At 34.2% G+C, this 12,498-nt stretch overlaps 1 pseudogene; it reads left to right on the top strand.

Moving 5' to 3' along the window:
• Window positions 1-1,768, top strand: part of LOC132309776 (uncharacterized) — a 31,028-nt pseudogene extending 29,260 nt beyond the window's left edge.
• Window positions 1,769-12,498: the final 10,730 nt, after the last annotated feature.

The raw sequence follows: 12,498 nt of genomic DNA, 5'->3' as shown, positions 1-12,498 counted from the left end.
ATGGTAATATAAAAAAAAAAGGTGTGCCGAATTGCACAAATTATTTGCTTCTGGTTATACATAAAATAGTATTGCAAAGACACCACTTTGGCCACCGGGTTTGGAGTGTTCCTCTTTTGTGACTCTGCTGTTATGATATGAACTAGTTGTCTTAATATACTTAATGGAGACAATCTCCACGTAGACTAGCATACTGAATGCCAAGGGAAGAAAAAAGGGAAAACAAGCTTGCTTCTTTTGGAAGCAGATAATGGAACTCTCAGAATGATAATTTTCAGGGTTTGTTAGAAGTGGGACAAGAAATAGCTGTGAAGAGGCTTTCAAAGAATTCAAGGCAAGGACTCGAAGAGTTCAAGAATGAAGTTCTATGCATTTCCAAACTTCAGCACCGAAACCTTGTGAAGCTTCTAGGTTGTTGCATTAAAGATGATGAAAGGATGTTGATCTATGAATACTTGCCTAACAAAAGCATGGATTCTTTCATTTTCGGTTTGTCACTATTTATTTAGCCTTTTGTAATTTTTGAGTCTTAATATTCTAAACTTCGACCTGTCAAATTACTTTCATTATGCATTCTCCAAATTCCCCACTTCCTATGGTGTGGTGTTTAGGAGGATGCTCTTATCAAAAAGCCTTGGGAAAAAGGTCAAGTGCAACGTCCATCCCAGTTGAAGATCGGAAATTGGATACTCTTGACTTCATTGTAACTAGTGCAGCTGCTTGAACTTTCTCCCAAGGATTAACCGTGGTTGTTTATTTATAAAAGTAGTTTTCATTTAGGTTTGTCAATCCAACTAAACTGCAACATGGATTAAATGGATTGAAAAATTGGGCAGATAAAAAACAAAGCATGTTATTGGATTGGCCCAAGCACTACAACATTATAAATGGAATTGCTCGGAGCCTTAACTATCGTCATCAAGATTCCAGACTCAGAATTATCCATAGAGATCTCAAGGCGGGCAATATTTTACTGGATAACAATATGACCCCCAAAATTTCAGACTTTGGCATGGCTAGAAGTTTTGGAGGTGATGAAATGGAAGCAAATACAACAAGAGTGGTTGGAACGTAGTAAGAACTTTAAAATATGTTGAATATGCTACTTCTATTGCTCATAAATTGATTTTTTTTTTTTTTTTTTTGGACTTTCTGCAGTGGCTACATGTCCTTGAGTATGCTATTGATGGACTCTTCTCGGTAAAATCTGATGTCTATAGTTTTTGGTGTATTGGTGCTTGAGATAGTTAGTGGGAGAAAAAACAGAGGATTTTCTCATCCAGACCACAGCCTTAACCTCCTAGGACATGTAAGTGTCTCAAGCTATTATGTAGTATTTCAATGCGCTAATACAACATTACTGACAAAATGAGTGGCAATTGTCTAGGCAAGGACACTTTATAAAGAAGACAAGCCTTTGGAACTTATTGACGAAGCCATAGTGCACTCTTGTGATCTTACTGAAGTATTTAGATCAATCCATATTGGTCTATTGTGCGTGCAACAAAGTCTATAGGACAGGCCAAGCATGTCATCTGTGGTTATGATGTTGGGTAGTGAGATTGCATTGCCTCAACCAAAAGAGCCAGGATTTTTCTCCGGAAGAACGTTTCCTGAAATAAATTCATCATCAAACAAGCCTGAATCATGTTCAGTCAATCAAGTAACTGTAACATTTTTGGCCCCTCGCTAGAAGATGTTTCATGTTAATATTTTGGTCCTCCACACCTGGAAAAAATTCTGTGTAAGACTCTTTTTCAACAGAAAAAAAAAAAATGAAGAAACGATAATGAAATTATTGGTGATGTATATGTTAGGAAACGTGCAAGTTTTAAAAACTTTTCGAGGGATTTTGATTCATAGATCTTGATTCATCACATAGAGACAAGTTTTATGCAAAAATAAAAATATGATGTATCATTCAATTAACAGATTGAATACTTACATCAAAGGTCTGAGTAAACCTTTAAAACTTTCCTCTAAAGTGAATGTTCTCACTTATTGTAGATCCCTTAGCAAGATGCCTTCTTCTTGGATCTCCATCTTCTTGGTAATTGTTTTGCCTTTAGGAATCACTCATAAGCCTCCATGAATGACCTTGGAAAACTAGGCTTGTGGGAGCCTCCATTAGATGAGAACATAAACCCTAATTTTCTAGAGAGAGAAAATAAATTCCTTTTTCCTTCTCATTAAAAATCACCCCCTAAAATATACATAGACCATGTATATTTATAGGCAACATAAAAATAAAGAAAAGGAAACAACAAATCCTTCTCCATCTCTAATTCATATGTCTCAAATCTAATATGATTCCAATATCAAGTTGGGCTATGAGTGAGAATCCATTGGGCCTATTATTTTATTGGCTACAATGAATTAATAATTGGCCCGGTCCATGGACCCAATTCAATTAATTCATAAATTAATTTCTACTCCACTAAAAGAAATTAATTGAACTCCAATTAAATAATAAATAACCTCTAAGTCAATATTGCACTTCGACCCCTCTATGCATAATTAGTTATCGGATAAATATAGCCATCAATCCGACTACTTAATCAATATATTTATTTTGGTACCTTTGATTATTTCTGGCTCGATCACAATAAAACATTTGTTTGACAAAAATAATAATTTAAATAAATAAATATATAATAAATCATTTTGTCTAAAAACACACGAAGGCCTTCGAATTTACTTTGTGATCAACCATAATCAATACAAAATAAATACAAGTAGCAATGATGCAAATATTGAAAATATAACCCTCTAACTATTAATTACATAACTACCCAAAGTGTCGGTCTAAGGATCCCGAAGAATCCGCCGAACAAATCAAAGTAATTATTAATTAATAAAAGAGTCTATACTTTTCTCATGCTTAAGAGTCAAATGCCATGACGGTGATAGGGAGCAATTGCATACGACGACTCTCGCAATATATCTCAACCTAACGCGGATCCAGTTCAAGTCTTAATTAATTATGAGTCCATCCATAATTACCGACTATGAACAATTTATAATTACTATTTATATATCATGCATTGATTGCCATCACATACATATATATAAATATTTCTTGTAATTACATGGACACTATCAATTTCATAGTGAATCGAAACATAATACATTGAATTCACCAATTATATAAATCATAAATATTTCAGATATGTCAGGAACATATGTCACTATAATCCAGATAGGAATTTGCTATGCCAGGGCATTTAAATCCCAACAGCTCCCACTTGCCCTCATAGCCAATTCAAATTGCACCTAACTCCAATGTTATCCAGATGATGATCAAAATTATTGATCAATGACACCTTTGATAATGGATCAACAAAGTTGTGTTCCAATGCAATGTTCTAACTACAAGTGCATTTTCTTGCCGGACAATATCATGTAGAACATGATACTTCCTCTCAGTGTATCTTGTTCCTCTATGAAACCTTGGGTCATTGGTTTGGACTACTTCTGCACTATTATCACAACATAGCTCAATAGGCAGGCTAGTATACTCCACAACCTCTAAATCAGTGAGATCAAACTAATAGGCTTCCGTTGCCGCCTTTAAGGTTGCAATATATTCCACCTACAGGTTTGAGTCAGCAGTTGAAATCTGCTTAACAATCTACCAACTGATCTCCCTTCCATTAAGTGAACATACACTAAGTCATGAACCTCATAGTATCTACTTCTGATTGAAAATCAGAACTAGCATACCTGACTAGGACCATATCATCACATCCATAAATGAATATGATATCATTGGTTCTCCTTAGGTACTTAATGATATTTTTCATAATAGACCAGTTGTCAAGTCCAGTATTGGACTGATTTCTACTGACTATCCCTACTATGTAGCGGATATCCTGTTTGGTATAGACCATGGCATATATGAGACTCTCATATGCCGAAACATATTGTTCCAGTCTCATTTGCTCAATCTCCTCTGCTAGTCTTGAAAAACTACTTACTAGAGAGAGCGATCCATATTAATAAAGCAAGAACTCATTCTTTGAGTTATGCATACCAAACCTGGTCAAAACTTTATCAATGTAGGATTATTAAGATAAGCCTATTTTCCTTTTAACCTGATCTTGCAAAAGCTTGATCCTAGGAATATAGCTTACATCTTGAAAATCCTTCATTTAAAAGTAATTGAACAACTACCTTTTAATTGATGACAAAACTTCCACGTCATTATAAATGAGTAGGATGTCATCAATATATATAGAATTAGAAAAATAATGACATTCCCTTGTACACTCATGATTTATTCACTAAGAAATCTTCTGGTATCTTTTTGTAGATTAACTTGCCTTCCATAGGAATCACCCTACTAGAAAGTTCTACAAGATCCCAGAAGTTATTAGAATACATAGATTCCAACTCTGATTTCATAGTAACTCACCAAAACGATCTGTATCCATATCGGTTCACGCTTCCGTGTAGCTTACTGGGTCCAACTCATGTTTAACAGGGATGTCCATAATGGTCTCACCTAAAAACATGATTCTATCGGATTGGATGATTATCCTCCCACTACATCAATGTACCGATGCAGAAATCGATGATGCTAACGCATTAATAGGGAATTCATATATTATTCTCAATCTCTATAATAAGTGTGTTCACATGTGGTACATCTGGTACTCATACCATATTCTCTAACATTATGCTACTAGGTATGTAATTCATAATATGATCCTCCTATGGATAAACAGTGAGTGTAAACAATCAACTTTTATCATTGAGATCATAAAATAATCCATCCTAGTGACTTTTAAAGTAGCTATCAAATCTATCATGCGTATGATCTGTTTCCAACTTACTTGTCCATATCAAGCGCACATGTGCAAGACTACCCCATGTGCGCATGTGATTCAAACTAAGATTTAGTCAAAAACACAGCTCAACGATATCCTTGAGACAGACTAAGATGGAATGCAGTTCATAATACGCATCGATATCATTAATGATAAACTCTTAAATGAAAGAGATAATGTGGCATAACTGATCATAGATCTAACCATGTTAAGTGGAATTTTGTTATTCCTATTTGACACCTAAATGCATTTAGCGTCAATTGCGGAAAACTGGTACATAATACCCTTATTGACCATATAGTCTTTGCACTATCCCAAGAAATACTTATATCCTCGATCAGATCGAAGTGTCTTGATAAGTTTACCTAATATGTGCTCCACATCAGTCTTAACCTCTCGGAATATACCAAAAGTATAAGACTTGTGTCGCAACAGGTAAATTTATCCAAAACGTGAGTAATCTTGTTTGGATGTTCATAAGACCACACGTGTCAGTCTGTACCGACTCCAATTGTCCTTTATGTCTATTTCATCTGGTTGATTAAGCCCTAAGAGTTATCTATCCTTCAAAACAGGGTTCACAAGTTTGGTTTAGGCTCCCCTGCCTCACTAGGTAATTAACCTTCTTTGACCAATCTTTGAATCTTATTTTGATTGATAACAACCCAAAAAATAGACATTAAAAATACAATGAGTCAAGAATAACAATTTTTCTCTTAACATTCAATCTAGAAGATGCAACATTAGTTTCTACATCCTGCAAATCTTAAGAGTTTGTGATTATAGTATATTAACCATCTTTCAACGCACCAGAAGCAATCGCATATCTATTCAATTTTATAAAACCAATTTTACAAATAACAACACAGTTTTTATAAACCAAAAATGAAATAAGAATGAGATTGCGTTCCACTTCTGTGCATAAAGATAGTTCTCTAATACTAATATCCTCATACTCTCTAATTTCAGATGTAATACTCCCACTGACTTAACTACAACCTTGGCATCAGGTCAAAAGATAAATATATATCCATATCATTAAGGCTTCTGGATTCCTGAAATCCTTACAATAAATTGCAAACATGTTTAGTGGCTCCAGAATCTATCCATCAGGAATTAATAGACACAACCACATAACATGGCTCAATGATTAAATATATATTTTCCTATGCCACGTCATTGCTTAAACAGTTCGTCATTTAGTGTTTTAGTTAGCGACAAAAGAAACAGTTTTCTTCGCCCTCAACATACACTGCCTTATTCCCTTTAACCTTTTTGTATACCCATGTTTTGTGCTAGTCTAGTCCTATTATCATCCTTCTTCTTTGCTTTGCCCGTCCACTTGGGCCTAGAAGAAGATAGTATAGACTAGGTTAGATTGATAGGAACGCTCATACTCTTGATTATCCCTTCATCTGTTACCAATTCTATAAGAATATCAGCGAGTGTGAACTCAAACTGATTCCTTATTTAGTTCACTCTAACAGAGTCGAACGAGTTTGGTAACAAGGCAATAATCATGTCAACTTGAAACTTACCACCCAAGTCAGCCTTATTGATCTCCAGCTAATTTTTAAATAATAAACAATCATTTTTCAAAATTCGATTTCATACTGGAGTTCCTTAGGCTATCTTGATACTATTCAAGTCTGACATAGTACTTTGGCATACTCTCTATCTAATCTCACCAAAACATCTTATTAAAATTTTAACATGATGCTTGAAGAAAATAAAATAATGTAAATGTTAGCTTTGGAGCGTATTCGAGGTAAACTCTAGAATATTGCACCAAGTCATCTCATTTGCCTTATTTCACTTATTCAAAGCATTAATGTTCTCTTGGGTATGTTAAAGTAAAAGGATTAGGTTTAGAAGTAGTAAATACATTTGTACCCTTACATTGTGAATAAAATACCTAAGTTCCTTTCTCAGTCAATATTAATGAGATCCAGTTACATTGAATATGTAAGCAAGCAGATAAACTGGATTAGACATAATTAATCTGAATATAAATGCATTCATAGAATATGCAAGGTGAATTATTAATACTGTCATGCATATTTAAAATTAAAATGAGCTTGTTAACCACATAATACAATAAATCTCAATCGAACAAGAGATCATTATTATTATTGGTGAACAATCCCTTTTAATTAATGCGGGTCCCTCAACTCTGTAGCATAATAAATCAACCAATCAATATGTCAATAACTAATCCTGTTGGAGGAGTTCATTATTACTATTATTGAGATTCATTTGCTATTAGGTGAGCACTTCCATTAAAATAATAATATGTGGGTCCCTTAACCACTGCATGAAAAATCGAATAACCAATATGCCAATAATTTATTCGGTTGGCGAAGCTCATTATTGCTATTGGCAGGCAAATCCCATCATTTCCATATCTCTTAAGACAATGCCTTGTCTATCTATATGAAATGATTTCCGATTATGTTTAGCCTTTCTAAAATCACCTAGTATAAACCACTCCGTTGGGGAGCTAACACTATTGATTTTAGACTGAGTGTATAACGTTATTAATGCTCTAATGAAAAATAAAACATTAAATATCTTGTCATTATAATCTAGACTCTTTAAATCATGCGTAGGGCCTTATTTTTAAAGATCTAATTACAATGAACATTTAATATTATTATTTTTATGAGATAACCATTCTTGTAATATTAAGACTCTTCAAATCATACGTGGGGCCTTATTTTTGAAGATCTAATTACAATGGTTTTAATAACGAAGGCCATGGGGTAATGTATAAAAATCCCCGCTCCCACTCAATTTTTAATCATTCATAATTAGGGTTTTCATTTTATTCAAATACATGATATGATGCATACAAAACGTCTTGATTTTAATCCAATTAAATTTAGAAAATATTTGGACTTTAAATGATTCACTAATATTTAATTTGAGGCACACTTCAAAAATAATTTACAAAAATAATTTTTCGTTTCCCAGTAAGTGCCCTCTAATTAATTAGTAATCAAATCCAATTAATTTTCATAATTTAACTAATATAAATCAAGCCATTTAAATAAATATCATGGATCCAATGCATGAATAATAATTAATTAACAATTATATATTCCATGCATTTCATACATCGCATAAATAAATAAATGACAGATAAAGCAAATAAAATGGCCAATGGAATTAGCTTTTAACATTTAATTGCTCTAATAACTGCATGATGGTCTTCCATCAGCAGGAAAACACCCGCAGGAGGTTGATACGCGCTAGGAGAAGCAAAACGAGGCTTGAAATGCACCTGGAAGGTCATTCACGCGCTCCCACGCGCCTCTGGAAAGTCCCAGCGCGTGCCACGCGCTCCCACGCGCTGGAAAGATGATTCAGTGCACGCCACGCGCTGCCATGCGCCGGCACGCGCGTGGGGAAGGTTCCTTTGTCCGGCGCGTGTTCCTCACGCGCCGGATGGTTGACTTTGTCTGGCGCGTGTATCTCACGCGCCAGAATGCTAACCTTGTCAGCGCGTGTACTTCACGCGCTTTTCCATTGGCTGTCCTCTTCAGTACACCATGGGTGCTGCTACACTGGATTATACGTCCATCTTCCGACGCTGTCCCTCGCCGCCGGCATTGCTCCGGTCGCCGGAAAATCGCCGAAAATTCCAGAAAAATTAATAAAAATTTCCAGAAATTAAATTTAGGCCCTTAAAATTTCAGAAAAATTCCAGAAAATTTCTAAAAAATCCCAGAAAATTCCTGAAGCCTAACTTAACCCTCTTGGACTTTATTGAAGCTTCATAGCATCCTTTGATGAATATTACATGGCTTTAAAAATATTTACAACTTGAAATACAATGGGAAAAATAAATTACATCATTAAACTTTCAAACAGCTAAATCAAAGCCTTAATTACATTCATCCAAAGATAAAATTACATTAATTTAACCTTGATTCATCACATAGAGACAAGTTTTATGCAAAAATAAAAATATGATGTATCATTCAATTAACAGATTGAATACTTACATCAAAGGTCTGAGTAAACCTTTAAAACTTTCCTCTAAAGTGAATGTTCTCACTTATTGTAGATCCCTTAGCAAGATGCCTTCTTCTTGGATCTCCATCTTCTTGGTAATGGTTTTGCCTTTAGGAATCACTCATAAGCCTCCATGAATGACCTTGGAAAACTAGGCTTGTGGGAGCCTCCATTAGATGAGAACATAAACCCTAATTTTCTAGAGAGAGAAAATAAATTCCTTTTTCCTTCTCATTAAAAATCACCCCCTAAAATATACATAGACCATGTATATTTATAGGCAACATAAAAATAAAGAAAAGGAAACAACAAATCCTTCTCCATCTCTAATTCATATGTCTCAAATCTAATATGATTCCAATATCAAGTTGGGCTATGAGTGAGAATCCATTGGGCCTATTATTTTATTGGCTACAATGAATTAATAATTGGCCCGGTCCATGGACCCAATTCAATTAATTCATAAATTAATTTCTACTCCACTAAAAGAAATTAATTGAACTCCAATTAAATAATAAATAACCTCTAAGTCAATATTGCACTTCGACCCCTCTATGCATAATTAGTTATCGGATAAATATAGCCATCAATCCGACTACTTAATCAATATATTTATTTTGGTACCTTTGATTATTTCTGGCTCGATCACAATAAAACATTTGTTTGACAAAAATAATAATTTAAATAAATAAATATATAATAAATCATTTTGTCTAAAAACACACGAAGGCCTTCGAATTTACTTTGTGATCAACCATAATCAATACAAAATAAATACAAGTAGCAATGATGCAAATATTGAAAATATAACCCTCTAACTATTAATTACATAACTACCCAAAGTGTCGGTCTAAGGATCCCGAAGAATCCGCCGAACAAATCAAAGTAATTATTAATTAATAAAAGAGTCTATACTTTTCTCATGCTTAAGAGTCAAATGCCATGACGGTGATAGGGAGCAATTGCATACGACGGCTCTCGCAATATATCTTAACCTAACGCGGATCCAGTTCAAGTCTTAATTAATTATGAGTCCATCCATAATTACCGACTATGAACAATTTATAATTACTATTTATATATCATGCATTGATTGCCATCACATACATATATATAAATATTTCTTGTAATTACATGGACACTATCAATTTCATAGTGAATCGAAACATAATACATTGAATTCACCAATTATATAAATCATAAATATTTCAGATATGTCAGGAACATATGTCACTATAATCCAGATAGGAATTTGCTATGCCAGGGCATATAAATCCCAACAGTATAATATTTGGTTGAGGTGTATTTTGAGGAAAGAGAATTTCAGAAGTCCAACAAGAAGGACCCCGGTAACTTGCAGTGTTGCTGGAGAGATTAGTCATGTAATTTTTTTTTTAATTTTGGTGGCTATCTCTGTTATGAATTGTCTTGATTTGAATTGTTTTATTTTGATTTTATTTCATTTGTAGCCTAGTCTACCTATAGTATAGGACATTAATACCCTGTAGTCTTGTAAGTTATTTCAATAAAAATTTCTCTTATTCATATATATATATATATATATATATATCGTCTTTACTCTATCCTATCACTGATATTACACATTCAATTCTCATATCACCATTTTTGTTCTGTGTGCATCTTGCTTATTCCATTGCATGCTGATCCTTGGGCATACTATTGCATCTTGTGCATCTTATTTATCTTATTGTTGTCTAGTCGACAGTTTTAGGTTTTGTGTATAAAGTAATATACTGGATTTTGAAGTTTACAGACATAGAGGTAGCACTAATATTAGTAGTATTTTGTCTAGTACTATTTTTTTTTTTTTATTAATTTACCCCGTTATTTATTTTACTCATCCTATCTTATTTTATTTTTATTTTACTTCTGACAGTCACTCTCCCATTGCCGATACCCAAAATGTGAACGGAGGTGGGTAAGTGTTCAGTTGTCCATCTAGGTTGAATCATTTTGATGAATTCTCACTCAGATAGAAATATCACAAAACCTATATGATAAAAACGTAACAAGTAGGCTAAACAGAAAACTTTATAGGAGGGATATTTGATCTACTATATTGTATGGAAAGGAGTGTTGAGCCCTAAAATAGAAACAAAGACCACACCTTCATGTAACAAAAATAAGAACGTTAAGATGGATGTGTAGAGTGACTAGAAAAAATATAACAATGTAATATAAAAACTGGGGTGACATTTATCGGTTAAAATATAGATAAAGTAGGCTTAGATGGAAATATAACAGTGTAATATAAAAACGGGTGACATTTATCGGTTAAAATATAGATAAAGTAGGCTTAGATGACAAATTCCACTTTATTTGATCAAGTTGTAATTTTATTTTTATTTTGGGTCTTGATCATGGAGCTAAATAACATATTGGACTTTTCTAATCAGTTAAATATCAGATTGGATTGCTTTGGTTCTGCATATTGACTTTCCTAAAGAGCCCAATAGTTTTGTGTAAAATAAATAAATATAATTTGTATAAGTTCATTAGTAATGCATCAAGAGGTGTAATTAATACAAGTAAAGTTCAAAGGAACATAATAAGCACAAAAGTAAATAACTAAATAATAACAAAGAATATACTTCAATCAATGTGATTAATACTAATAATAATAATATTTGTATGTATTGTATAAGTAATTAATTGATTTGGTTAAATTGGTTGGAATTGGAATTTTGGAGACTCAAATTGGTGAATCGAAATTTATAGTTTATGTATTTTTTTTAACTCCAAATGAATTAATGGACTAAAAAACAAATCAAAGTGCGCAGATCTCGATCGAATCAAATTCACAAATTAAACTCCAACCTACTTTCAAGATAGAGATGTTACTAGTCGATAACTTTAAAAGATAGTCAGGACCAATAGTATAATCAAATCACTTACAACTTTTTAAAGCATTAAAATATGAGCGGTGCTACACGGCCCAACTGTATTGCACCCGATATCTACCGACTCATCAACGTGGCTATCCACGTTGCTATCTTCTCTCTGACTCATCCATAGTCCTCGCTGCCATCTTTCCTCAACCAAAATCGCCGCCATCATCTCCCTCCTTATACCGCCACCACTTCTCAACCACAATCGCCGCCGCCGCCATCACTTCTCCTCTACCACAGTGGTCGCCGCCATCTCTCTCCACACAGTATCACCCCTTGGGTTCCATAACCACCACATCTATTCTCCCTTTATTTCTTCTGTGTTTTCTATACATACATATAATTATATACACAGGCCCATACACATATATATCCAACTGAAATCATATACTGCCCAAACGGAGACGATGGATTCTTTGGATTGCTTTGATTACCACTTGCTGGGTTTGGCTTCAGCTTCAGCGAGAACTTGAGCCAGATCATGAAGGCACTGTTGGCGAATGCGAAGATCTCTAAGGATGCGAAGGAGACGGTGCAAGAGTGCGAGTCGGAGTGCATCAGCTTCATCACCGGCGAGGCCTCCGACGATTTGCTTTTTGCTTTCAGCCCATTTGTTTCCTCAATTTGAACATCAATTTCGACAAGAAGCTAACCCAATTTCTTCTCCAATAACCCAATTTCAAACTCTTTCTCTCTTCCCCTTCTCAATCTCACTCTTCTCCCTCACAACTTCCCTCATTCTC

This window comes from Cornus florida, unplaced genomic scaffold (genome assembly GCF_030987335.1).
Source record: "Cornus florida cultivar Cherokee Brave unplaced genomic scaffold, ASM3098733v1 CherokeeBrave_3.0.0_Hap2_Chr05, whole genome shotgun sequence".
Taxonomy (NCBI): Eukaryota; Viridiplantae; Streptophyta; class Magnoliopsida; order Cornales; family Cornaceae; genus Cornus; species Cornus florida.
Note: the sequence above shows the minus strand (reverse complement) of the source record. Positions and strands in the feature narration are given on the sequence as shown.